At 44.1% G+C, this 13,113-nt stretch overlaps 1 non-coding gene across 1 annotated transcript; it reads left to right on the top strand.

Moving 5' to 3' along the window:
• Positions 1-1,301: 1,301 nt before the first annotated feature.
• On the top strand, positions 1,302-1,409 carry LOC130984330 (small nucleolar RNA R71). Its single transcript, XR_009088272.1, has one exon. It is a non-coding gene; the product is annotated as a small nucleolar RNA R71 (small nucleolar RNA).
• The last annotated feature ends 11,704 nt before the right edge of the window (positions 1,410-13,113 follow it).

Genomic DNA, 13,113 nt, shown 5'->3' with positions numbered 1-13,113 from the left:
AGAACATCCTCTACAAGTCCATGGGCTTGTTTTCTTGAGTTGTCTGCCATCTCTAGTGAGATTCTTGCAACTTGCACCTCTAAGATCCCTAATTTCTCCATTACAGAGAGGGGCATGAGGTTCACACTTGACCTTAAGTCACACAAGGCCTTCTTGAAGGTCATGGTGCCTATGGTACAAGGTATAGAAAACTTCCCAGGATCCTGCCTCTTTTGAGGCAGTTTCTGCCTAGACAAGTCATCCAGTTCCTTGGTGAGCAAGGGAGGTTCATCCTCCCAAGTCTCATTTCCAAATAACTTGTCATTTAGCTTCATGATTGCTCCAAGGTATTTAGCAACTTGCTCTTCAGTGACATACTCATCCTCTTCAGAGGAAGAATACTCATCAGAGCTCATGAATGGCAGAAGTAAGTCCAATGGAATCTCTATGGTCTCATTTTGAGCCTCAGATTCCCATTGGAACTCAGAGGAGAGTGGTGCACGCCCACTGAGGTCTTTCTCAGTGGCGTCTTCTTCCTCTCTTTCCTCTCCACATTCGGCCATGGTTATGGCTTTGCACTCTCCTTTTGGGTTTTCTTCTGTATTACTTGGGAGAGTACTAGGAGGGAGTTCAGTAACTTTCTTGCTCAGCTGACCAACTTGTCCTTCCAAATTTCTGATGGAGGACCTTGTTTCATTCATGAAACTTTGAGTGGTCTTTATTAGATCAGAGACCATTGTTGCTAAGTCAGAAGTATTCTGCTTAAAACTCTCTGTCTGTTGCTGAGAAGATGATGGAAAAGGCTTGCCATTGCTAAACCTGTTTCTTCCACCATTATTGTTATTGAAACCTTGTTGAGGTCTCTCTTGATTCTTCCATGAGAGATTTGGGTGATTTCTCCATGAAGAATTGTAGGTATTTCCATAGGGTTCTCCTAGGTAATTAACCTCTTCCATGGAAGGGTTCTCAGGATCATAAGCTTCTTCCTCAGATGAAGCATCCTTAGTACTGTTTGGTGCATTTTGCATTCCAGACAGACTTTGAGAAATCAAATTGACTTGTTGAGTCAATATCTTGTTCTGAGCCAATATGGCATTCAGAGTGTCAATCTCAAGAACTCCTTTCTTCTGACTAGTCCCATTGTTCACAGGGTTTCTTTCAGAAGTGTACATGAATTGGTTATTTGCAACCATTTCAATCAGCTCTTGAGCTTCTGTAGGCGTCTTCTTCAAATGAAGAGATCCTCCAGCAGAGCTATCCAAAGACATCTTGGATAGTTCAGAGAGACCATCATAGAAAATACCTATGATGCTCCATTCAGAAAGCATGTCTGAAGGACATCTTCTGATTAATTGTTTGTATCTTTCCCAAGCTTCATAGAGGGATTCTCCATCCTTCTGTCTGAATGTTTGGACTTCCACTCTAAGCTTACTCCATCTTTGTGGTGGAAAGAACTTTGCCAAGAAGGCATTGACTAGCTTTTCCCAAGAGTCCAGGCTTTCCTTAGGTTGAGAATCCAACCATATTCTAGCTCTGTCTCTTACAGCAAAAGGGAATAGCATCAGTCTATAGACCTCAGGGTTAACCCCATTAGTCTTGACTGTGTCACAGATTTGCAAGAATTCAGCTAAAAACTGATGAGGATCTTCCATTGGAAGTCCATGGAACTTGCAATTCTGTTGCATTAGAGAAACTAATTGAGGCTTAAGCTCAAAGTTGTTTGCTCCAATGGCAGGGATAGAGATGCTTCTCCCATAGAAATCAGGAGTAGGTGCAGTAAAGTCACCCAGCACCTTCCTTGCATTATTGGCATTGTTGTTGTTTTCGGCTGCCATGGGTTCTTCTTCCTTGAAGAATTCGGTCAGGTCCTCTAAAGAGAGTTGTGCTTTAGCTTCTCTTAGCTTTCGCTTCAAGGTTCTCTCAGGTTCAGGGTCAGCTTCAACAAGAATGCCTTTGTCTCTGCTTCTGCTCATATGAAAGAGAAGAGAAAAAGAAAATGTGGAATCCTCTATGTCACAGTATAGAGATTCCTTGAAATGTCAGAGGAAAAGAGAAATAGAAAGAAGAAGGAGAAGAAGAATTCGAACTTTAATTAGATAAGGTTCGAATTGTGCATTTAGAAAGAGTAGTACTCCATAAATAGAAGGATGTGAGAAGGAGGGAAGAGGATTTTCGAAAATTCAATTAAAAGATTTTGAAAACAATTTGAAAATTTGATTGATAATTTTCGAAAATTGAAAGTGGAGGAGAAATCAAGTGATTTTTGAAAAAGATTTTGAAATTAGAAATTAAAAAGATTTGATTGAAAACTATTTTGAAAAAGATGTGGTTAAAAAGATTTGATTGAAAAGTTATGGTTTTAAAAAGATGTGATTGAGAAGATATGATTTGAAAACCATTTTAAAAGATATGTTTTGAAAATTATTTTTAAAAGATTTGATTTGGAAAATTAGTGACTTGCCTAACAAGAAAAGATATGATTCAAACATAAAACTTTCCTTAACAGAAAAGGCAAAAAATGTTCAATCAAATCATTAATTGTTAGTAAGTATCTTTGAAAGGAAAGAAATTGATTTTGAAAACATTTGATTGAAAAGAATTGATTTGAAAAAGATTTGATTTTGAAAAACTTAAAAAAATTGATTTGAAAACAAAATCTTCCCCCTAGCACCATCCTGGCGTTAAACGCCCAGAATGGTATACATTCTGGCGTTTAACGCCCAAAATGCTACCTTTTTGGGCGTTAAACGCCCAACCAGGTACCCTGGCTGGCGTTTAAACGCCAGTCTGCCTTCTTCACTGGGCATTTTTGAATGCTCAGCTTTTTCTGTATAATTCCTCTGCAGTGTGTTTTGAATCTTCAATCCCTTGTATCATTGACTTGAAAAGACACAAATTAGAAATATTTTTGGATTTTTAATAATTAAAATGCAACAAGAATCAAATAACAATGCATGCAAGACACCAAACTTAGCAGTCTGTATACTACTGACACTAATGAACTGAAAATGCATATGAGACACACAAAATACTCAAGTCAATAGAATTCAAAGATCAAAACAAAGAAATATATGCATGGATTCGAAGAATATAACAAAAACATGCATTTGACACCAAACTTAAGATGAGACACTAGACTAAAGCAAGAAATATTTTTGAATTTTATGATTTTGCAAAATTTTTTTGTATTTTTCGAAAATTAAGTGGGAAAAGGTATCAAAATTCTTAATGAGAATTCCAGGAATCAGTGCAATGCTAGTCTAAGACTCCGGTCCAGGAATTAGACATGGCTTCACAGCCAGCCAAGCTTCCAAAGAAAGCTTCGGTCCAAAACACTAGACATGACCAAAGGTTAGCCAAGCCTTAGCAAATCACTGCTCCAAAAGCAAGATTGATACGAAATCAACAAGCTCTTGTGGTGATAAGTTGAAACCTCGGTCCAATCAGATTAGACATGGCTTCTCAGCCAGCCAGATTTCAACAAATCATCATGAAACTCTAGAATTCATCTTCAAGAATTTCGAAAAAAAAAATACCTAATCTAAGCAACAAGAAGAACCGTCAGTTGTCCAGCCTGAACAATCCCGGGCAATAACACCAAAAAATTGATGTTGTTGCCGGATCTTGGCACTGATGTTACCAAAGGCTTGCTCAAAACTAGAACAATCCCCGGCAACGGCGCCAAAAACTTGACATGCGAAATTGTGAACTATACTTTTTCACAACTCTCATAATCCCTGGTAATGGCTCCAAGAACTTGGTGCGCTCAATACCATGGCATTACACAACTTCGCACGACTAACCAGCAAGTGCACTGGGTCGTCCAAGTAATAAACCTTACGTGAGTAAGGGTCGATCCCACGGAGATTGTTAGTATTGAAGCAAGCTATGGTCATCTTGTAAATCTTAGTCAGGCAAACTCAGATATATATGGTGATGAACGAAAATAACATAAAAGATAAAGATAGTGATACTTATGTAATTCATTGGTGTAAGAGCTTCAGACAAGTGTATGAAGATGCCTTCCCTTCCGTCTCTCTGCTTTCCTACTGTCTTCATCCAATCCTTCTTACTCCTTTCCATGGCAAGCTCGTATAGGGTCTCACTGTTGTCAGCAGCTACCTCCCATCCTCGCAGTGAAAGCTAATGCTCAATACTCTGTCACAGTACGGCCAATCACCGGTTCGGTTCCCTCCCCTACCGGAATAGAATAACTCTTTTGCGTCTGTCACGAACGCCCAGTAGGTTACAGGTTTGAAGCACGTCACAGTCATTCAGTCATTGAATCCTACTCAGAATACCACAGACAAGGTTAGACCTTCCGGATTCTCTTGAATGCTGCCATCAGTTCTTGCCTATACCACGAAGACTCTGATCTCACGAAATGGCTGGCTCGTTTGTCAGGCGAGCACTCGGTTGTCAGGCGATCAACCATGCATCGTGCAATTAGGAATCCAAGAGATATTCACTAAGCCTCAGATGCTTGTAGAACAAGAATGGTTGTCAGTCACCTTGTTCATGGGTGAGAATGGTGATGGGCGTCAATCATCACCTCCATCATGTTGAAGAACAAGTGATATCTTGGTAAAAGAACAAGCGGAATTTGAATGGAAGAACAATAGTAATTGCATTAATACTCGAGGTACAGCAGAGCTCCACACCTTAATCTATGGTGTGTAGAAACTCCACCGTTGAAAATACATAAGCATAAGGTCTAGGCATGGCCGAATGGCCAACCTCCCAATGATCTAAGAACTAAAATGTTCAAAGATGATCTAGAGATCTAAAAGTGATCAAAAGATTTCTATACAATAGTAAAAGGTCCTACTTATAAGAAACTAGTAGCCTAGGGTGTACAGAAATGAGTAAATGACATAAAAATCCACTTCCGGGCCCACTTGGTGTGTGCTTGGGCTGAGCAATGAAGCAATTTCGTGTAGAGACTCTTCTTGGAGTTAAACGCCAGCTTTGGTGCCAGTTTGGGCGTTTAACTCCCATTTAGGTGCCAGTTCCGGCGTTTAACGCTGGAATTTCTTGAGGTGACTTTGAACGCCGGTTTGGGCCATCAAATCTTGGGCAAAGTATGAACTATTATATATTGCTGGAAAGCCCAGGATGTCTACTTTCCAACGCCGTTGAGAGCGCGCCAATTGGGCTTCTGTAGCTCCAGAAAATCCACTTTGAGTGCAGGGAGGTCAGAATCCAACAGCATCTGCAGTCCTTTTGAGTCTCAGAATCAGATTTTTGCTCAGGTCCCTCAATTTCAGCCAGAAAATACCTGAAATCACAGAAAAACACACAAACTCATAGTAAAGTCCAGAAAAGTGAATTTTAATTAAAAACTAATAAAAATATACTAAAAACTAACTATATCATATCAAAAACATACTAAAAACAATGCCAAAAAGTATACAAATTATCCGCTCATCAGTAACCAGAGCAGAATAGAGGGATACAGAGAAAAGAGTAATCTGAGCAAAGTAAAAAGACATAGAGAAGAGAGTAATGTGACAAAGAGAAATGGTTTGAGTTAAGATGTTGTAAAAGTAAAAGCTGTAGGGTTTGTATAGCATGATTGAACAGAGAAAGAAAGAGGTACAGAATAAGAATGTGAAAGTGATGATGAATAATGAGAATGTTAATGAATGATGATAATGAGAATGATTATATAAGAATCTGCTGCAGAGAGGCAGTCAGATAGATGGTGGTACGACCACAAAGAACGCTTTCCTGGGATACCTTGCTATAATGCTTTGCTGTAAGACAGAGGTTGCTTACAGAGGTATCAAGATGAATGTGCTCCTGTAAGACAGAGGTTGCTTACAGTGAGTGTGTTGTTGCTCCTGTAAGACAGAGGTTGCTTACAGTGAGTATGTTGTTGCTCCTGTAAGACAGAGGTTGCTTACAGTGAGTTTGTTGGGCATATATCGGCTAGTAAGTTTTGCCCTGCAAGACAAAGGTTGCTTGCAGTGGATACCCTGCAAGACAAAGGTTGCTTGCAGTGGATATTGCCAACAGGAAAGCCTTATCCAGACAGAGGTTGCTGGGTAACGTCGGGAGCGGGTATGTAACCGACAAATGAGCTCATTACCTGCACTAGGGCTAGACATGCATCATACTTGGTTGTGCATTTTCTCTATTATGATTGTTGCATGAATGTATGCTTTCTTTGTTTGTATTCTATTCTCTGTGTTTGTGTCTGTGTTTTACTTTCTTGTATTCTTCTGTCTGTGATCTTTTTCTGTTTTCTCTATTTTCTCTATTTATCTGTCTTCTGTTTACTACTTCTCGATATTCTGCTATTTATCTGCTAAACAACACGGAATTAATGAACGTAACTAATAACCCCGGCCCTACTAAGAACTCCCCAGTTCTTACCCCTTCTCTCTCCCTTCCCCCTCCAGATGGAAGCATGAGTACCCTTCCGTAGTTCGCTGATGACCGTTCGTAAAGAGAATTCCGCTCTAGGTAGTCTTCTGAGTCTAGGGTGAATCTCTTTATCTATGTATATGTATATACTGTGAGACCAGCCAACGTCTGCACCCCGCTCGTATGCGCACTTTAACCTGAATCCTGTGTACGAGACTCCCGTTGTGTGGCTACTTATGAGGTACCAGAGGGACGTGCTATGGCAATGTCTGATCGTGCAGAGAAATAGCAGATAATATCCTACCTTTGGTGACGTTCACTTGACTTGAGTTTTTGAAGACTTAGAACGTACTTTCCCTCGCTTTAGTAGTTTAGAGGGACTAGGCGAGTATAGAGTCTAGGCTAGCCTGGGTGCCAGCTTAGGGACTTCTTGAACAGGTCAGGACCTGGGATGTTGTATATATATATATATATATGTATATAGCATATTATTTAGCTATATCTAGGGGTGTTCTAACTAAAGGTCTATACTCTAATAAAGGCTGGATCACTGAATCTTGTTAGCTGCTTGTGATGTATATATGTGTGGTGCTTATAACTGTTTTATCTGTTATTATCTGTGAATTGATTATAAATGATTATGTTTATTAATCCAAACGTTTTCAAAAAAAATACACCTCACAAATTAACTACGCTTTTAACAACGAATCAGGCTCATATGATAAATAATAGATAATAACTAGGAAGACAAATTGGTAGCGCTCAGTTTCCGGTGTGTCCTAGGCGTACTGAAAATTGGGTCGTTACAATTTGGTATCAGAGCAGTTCGTTCCCAATAGAGCCTGGGGAGTGGACTGACTATGCTTCATTGCATACTCTGTTGTGTGTCTCATGCTTGTAGGATATCAATGTGATATGTGTTGCATGATTGTCTCTGTGTTTTCATTCTGGGATTGTTCACACTTGACTTGAAGTGTTAAGACTGATCACCTTAATAATGATTGTTTGGTGTGAACAGGACCACGATGGGTTCACGGAGACGAGGCGTACGGGAAGGAATTCCTAATGTTAACTACGAGAGGGAACAAGAGACGTTTATGACTACTGTTCATACCCTGACCGAGCTCCTCCAACTCGGCAAAATCCATGAAAGGTCCGAGCTCATCCCAAGGCCCACGCCTAAGGTCGGACCTCGGACAAATAAAGCTAAGGAGGCCCATCAAAAGGAACGAAGCCCAAAACCTAAAGGCCGAAAAAGCCTAGGAAAGGCGGTTCCGCAAAGATAGAGGTAAAACTCCCAAAAGATAAGATAAGATAAGAATATCTTATCCAGGGAAGATCACGACCAACTACTATAAATACACTGGAGCACCCAGGTATGACATACATTCCACATTCTACACATATCTGCTTGGACCCATGCTAACTTAAGCATCGGAGTGTCATTGCAGGTACAACCACCAATCGCCAACACATCAAGCTCGGGTCCCTGACCCCCACCTCGGGCATCTCCAGACGACCGAGCTACACGTTTCAGGTAACCCCCGGAACATTGGCGCCGTTGCCGGGGACCTGGAAGTCATCCCTTTACCATGGCGGACGACCCTCTCAACAATGACCACGCTACATCAGAACAAGAGGAGGAAGTTGACACCGGAGAACGACCGGACAGCCCTCTATCACCACGCACTCCAGGAGGAAACAAACAGAATCGCCCAAAGACATCGCTCCCAAACAAAGATCCACAAAATCCCGAAAAAGAAAAGAGCTCAGAAATTCTAGAAGCAGTCCGGGCACAACAAAACCGACTGAAACAACTCGAAGAGGACATAAAGAAGCAAAAAGAAACTGAACAAGATCTGAGAAGGGAGGCTCGCAAGCGCAGAGAATTAGAAGAAAAACTGCGGAAAATAGAGGCCAACCTGAAAGATCGGACAGAACGCGACACCACCCCCGAAGGCAACCATGATCCCTTCACGCAAGAGATCATGAAGGAGAAGGTACCGCGAAACTTCAAACCACCCGATATGGATCTCTACGACGGCACCACCGATCCAAGTCACCACCTCAGCAACTTCAGAAGCAGAATGTACCTAGTTAATGCCTCCGACGCGATTCGGTGCAAAGCCTTCCCCACCACTCTCACCAAGTCAGCCATGAAGTGGTTCGACAACCTGCCACCAAGATCAATCACCAGCTTCGAAGACCTAACCAAAAAATTCCTAACAAGATTCTCTATTCAAAAGGACAAGACAAAGCATGCCCCCAGTCTACTCGGGATCAAGCAAGGTAACCAAGAAACTCTCCGAGAATACATGGAGCGATTCAACAAAGCCTGCCTGGACATACAACACTTACCCACTGAAGCGGCCATCATGGGACTAGCAAACGGCCTAAAAGAGGGACCGTTTAGCCAATCCCTATCCAAGCGCTACCCGACCTCCCTATACGAGGTGCAGGAGCGGGCAGAAAAATATATCAACATGGAGGAAACCTCCCAGCTAAGAGACTCTTCTAGGAAGGAATCAACCTACCCACTCCGAGATCGGGATCGGGAACAAAAGAAAAAAGAAGACCCCAACTCGGACAAGCCACGGAAGTACCACAACTACACCCCCCTCCGAGTCTCCCTGGTAGACGTCTACAGAGAAGTATGCCACACCGAAAAGATCCCACCGCCCCGACCGCTAAAACACAAGAGAGCGGGAAGAGATCGGTCCGAATACTGTGAATATCACAAGCTCTACGGTCATTCTACTAACGACTGCTATGACCTAAAAAATGTTATAGAAAAACTGGCCAGAGAAGGAAAACTCGACAGATACATAGCAGAAAAAGGAGAAGAGACCAGGAAGAGAAGGCGGGGAGATAACGAAGGTCGGGCCGAACAAACCCCGCGAACCCCTGAAAGACACATTCACATGATAAATGGAGGTTTTGCAGGGGGGGAACATCCAGATCCTCGCGTAAAAGACACCTCAAAGAAGTCTATCATGTCCGAGAAGACAGCCCCCTGCCCGAGTTACCTACTATCTCATTTACCCGAGAAGACGCTCAAGGGATAATTCCCGGGCACGACGATCCAATGGTAGTCACCATTATCCTAGCAAACGCCAACTTACATCGAACCCTGATTGACCAGGGAAGCTCGGCAGATATCCTGTTCAAAACGGCATTCGACAAGCTCGGACTTGAAGAAAAAGAACTAAAGGCCTATCCCACCGACCTATTTGGGCTAGGGGACACCCCGATCCATCCCTTAGGATACATCCCGCTACACACTACCTTTGGAAGAGGCGAGCAATCTAAAACATTAAGCATCGACTGCATTGTGGTCGACGTCACTTCGGCATATAATGCCCTCATTGGGCGACCAACCCTAAACAGACTGGCAGCTATAGTCTCGACCCCACACCTCTGCATGAAGTTCCCTACCGCAAAAGGAATCGCTACCCTAAAAGGCGACCAAAAACTAGCGCGACGATGCTACAACGAAAGCCTGAGCCTAAAAGGGAAGGAGGTCAACACGATAGAACTCGGACGAGTGCAGTCCCGAGAAGATCTTCGACCACAACCAGAGGGAGAGACCGAAAAAGTCCAGATTGGGAACGCACCTGAAAAAATAACAAACATAGGAGCGAACCTCAAAACGGGCCTAAAAGAGGAACTCATAACCCTCTTAAAAGAGAATTCCGACCTCTTCGCCTGGAAAGCCTCCGACATGCCAGGCATAAGCCCCGACTAGATGTGCCATAAGCTATCAGTTTACCCGGGATCCCGACCTGTCCAACAAAGACGCCGGAAGCTCGGACCCGAGCGCATGCAATCGATAGAAGAACAAGTACAAGCACTACTAGATGCAGGGTTCATTAGGGAAGTAAAATATCTCCTATGGCTTGCAAACGTGGTCCTGGTAAAAAAGCCCAACGGAAAGTGGAGGATGTGCGTCGATTACACAGACCTCAACAAAGCCTGCCCCAAAGACCCATATCCACTACCAAACATCGACGCCTTAGTAGACGCAGCCTCAGGCTACAGATATCTCTCCTTTATGGACGCATACTCGGGATACAACCAAATCCCGATGTACGGACCCGACCAAGAAAAAACCTCGTTCATAACCCCAAGGGCAAACTACTGCTACGTAGTAATGCCCTTTGGGCTGAAGAACGCAGGGGCAACCTACCAGAGGCAAATGAACAAAGTGTTCTCAGAGCACATCGGACTACAGCTAGAGGTGTACGTCGACGACATGCTGGTAAAGACACAAGAAGACAGAAACTTACTGACCGACCTCGCCAGCGTCTTCGGCACCCTCAGAAAACACAACATGAGACTTAACCCGACAAAGTGCACCTTCGCCGCAGAAGCCGGAAAGTTCTTAGGCTTCATGCTGACTCAAAGGGGCATCGAAGCGAACCCGGATAAATGCCAAGCAATACTCAATATGAAAAGCCCGACGTGTGTCAAAGAAGTACAACAACTGAATGGAAGGCTGGCCGCCCTATCAAGATTCTTGGCAGGATCAGCGATAAAGTCACTACCTCTCTACTCACTCCTAAAGAAAGGGAAACCCTTCTCATGGACCCCGGAGTGCGAAAAAGCCTTTCAAGAATTCAAGGAATTCCTCGGGCAGCCACCAATCCTAACCCGACCTTTAAAAGGGGAAGAGCTCGTACTATACCTCTCGGTCGGACATCGAGCAGTCGCTTCAGCATTAATACGAGAAAATAACCAAGGACAACACCCCATATACTTTGTAAGCAAGGCACTACAAGGGGCCAAATTAAACTATCAGAAAATAGAAAAATTCGCCTACGCCCTAGTGTTCACAGCTCGGAGGCTCCGTCCCTACTTTCAAGCCCACACCATCAAAGTCCGGACAAACCAACCCATGAGACACATCCTACAAAAAACAGACCTGGCGGGACGAATCCTACAATGGGCGGTGGAACTGTCCGAGTTCGACCTCCACTATGAAGCCCGGACTGCCATAAAATCTCAGTATCTAGCCGACTTCATCGCAGAATACACTGAGACCCCTGGAACCCCACTCTCATGGAACCTGTATGTCGACGGGTCCTCAAACAAAACAGGAAGTGGAGTAGGGGTTATACTCGAAAGCGACCAAGGAACGCGGATAGAACTATCCCTAAAATTCGAGTTCCAGGCCTCGAACAACCAAGCCGAATACGAGGCCCTACTAGCAGGCCTAAAACTAGCCGAAGAGGTCAGAGCCCAGAAAATCACGATCTTCAGCGACTCCCAGGTCGTCACATCACAAGTAAATGGAAGCTACCAGGCCAAAGACCCAACTATGAAGAAATACCTGGACCAAACACAGGCACAATTACGCCACTTTTCAGAAATACAGATCCAACACATACCGCGGGAACAAAACGCCCGGGCAGACGCCCTCTCAAAGCTCGCCAGCACCAAGCCCGGAGGCAACAACAGAAGTCTCCTCCAGGAAACCTTACAATCTCCCTCCGTGACAAGAGAAGAAGAAACGCTAAATATATCCAACCAACAGCAAGGATGGATGACCCCCATACTCAACTACCTGAAGTCGGGAACTCTCCCCACCGAAAGAAAGGAAGCTAAAAGACTCACGAAAGATGCCCAGAATTATACACTAATTCACGACGTATTATACAGAAGAGGATTCGCAAACCCCCTCCTTAGGTGCGTCCCGACCTCAGAAACAAAGAGCGTCCTCGACGAAGTCCACGGAGGCATGTGTGGGAACCACCTCGGAGCTCGGGCGTTATCCAAGAAAGTAGTCCGAGCCGGGTTCTACTGGCCAACTTTGCAAAGAGACGCAACGGAGTTTGTGAAAATATGCCCCCCTGCCAAAAACACGCCAACTTCCACAAAGCACCACCCGAAGACCTCATCAGCATCACCGCACCATGGCCCTTCGCAAAATGGGGACTTGACCTACTCGGCCCGTTCCCCCCAGGACCGGGGCAAGTCAAATACCTCATAGTAGGGGTCGACTACTTCACAAAGTGGATCGAAGCTGAACCCTTAGCCACCATTACGGCTCAGAAAAGTCGCAAATTCCTATACAAAAATATTGTCACAAGGTTCGGAGTCCCCTACTCCATCACAACAGACAATGGAACACAGTTCACGGACACAAGTTTTCAGAACTTGGTGGCCGAACTAAAATCAAACAGCAATTCACCTCAGTCGAGCACCCACAAGCCAATGGACAAGCAGAGGCTGCAAATAAAGTCATCTTGGCCGGGTTAAAACGGAGACTCCAAGAGGCCAAAGGGGCATGGGCTGAAGAGCTCCCCCAGGTGCTATGGGCATATCGGACAACTCCACACTCTACAACAGGAGAATCGCCATTCCGACTAGCTTATGGGATGGAGGCAATGATTCCTATCGAAATAGATGAAGGGTCACCCAGAGTCATCTTCTACAACGAAGAAGGTAACCCGCAGGCACAAAAGGAAGAACTCGACCTCCTCCCCGAGGTCCGAGAAAGGGCCCGGATCCGAGAAGAAGCCTTAAAACAGCGAACGGCCCTCAGATACAATCAGAAGGTAATAAAACGAAGCTTCTCCACTCACGACCTAATTTTAATCCGAAATGACATCGGAACACAAAAGTCGGGAGAAGGAAAGCTAGCCGCAAACTGGAAAGGACCCTACAAAGTAACAGAAGTCTTAGGAACAGGCTATTACAAGATATCCGACCTAGAAGGCAATGAGCTGCCCAGGGCCTGGCACGCCTGCAATCTAAGACGGTACT

This window comes from Arachis stenosperma, chromosome 5 (assembly GCF_014773155.1).
Source record: "Arachis stenosperma cultivar V10309 chromosome 5, arast.V10309.gnm1.PFL2, whole genome shotgun sequence".
Lineage (NCBI taxonomy): Eukaryota > Viridiplantae > Streptophyta > Magnoliopsida > Fabales > Fabaceae > Arachis > Arachis stenosperma.
Note: the sequence above shows the minus strand (reverse complement) of the source record. Positions and strands in the feature narration are given on the sequence as shown.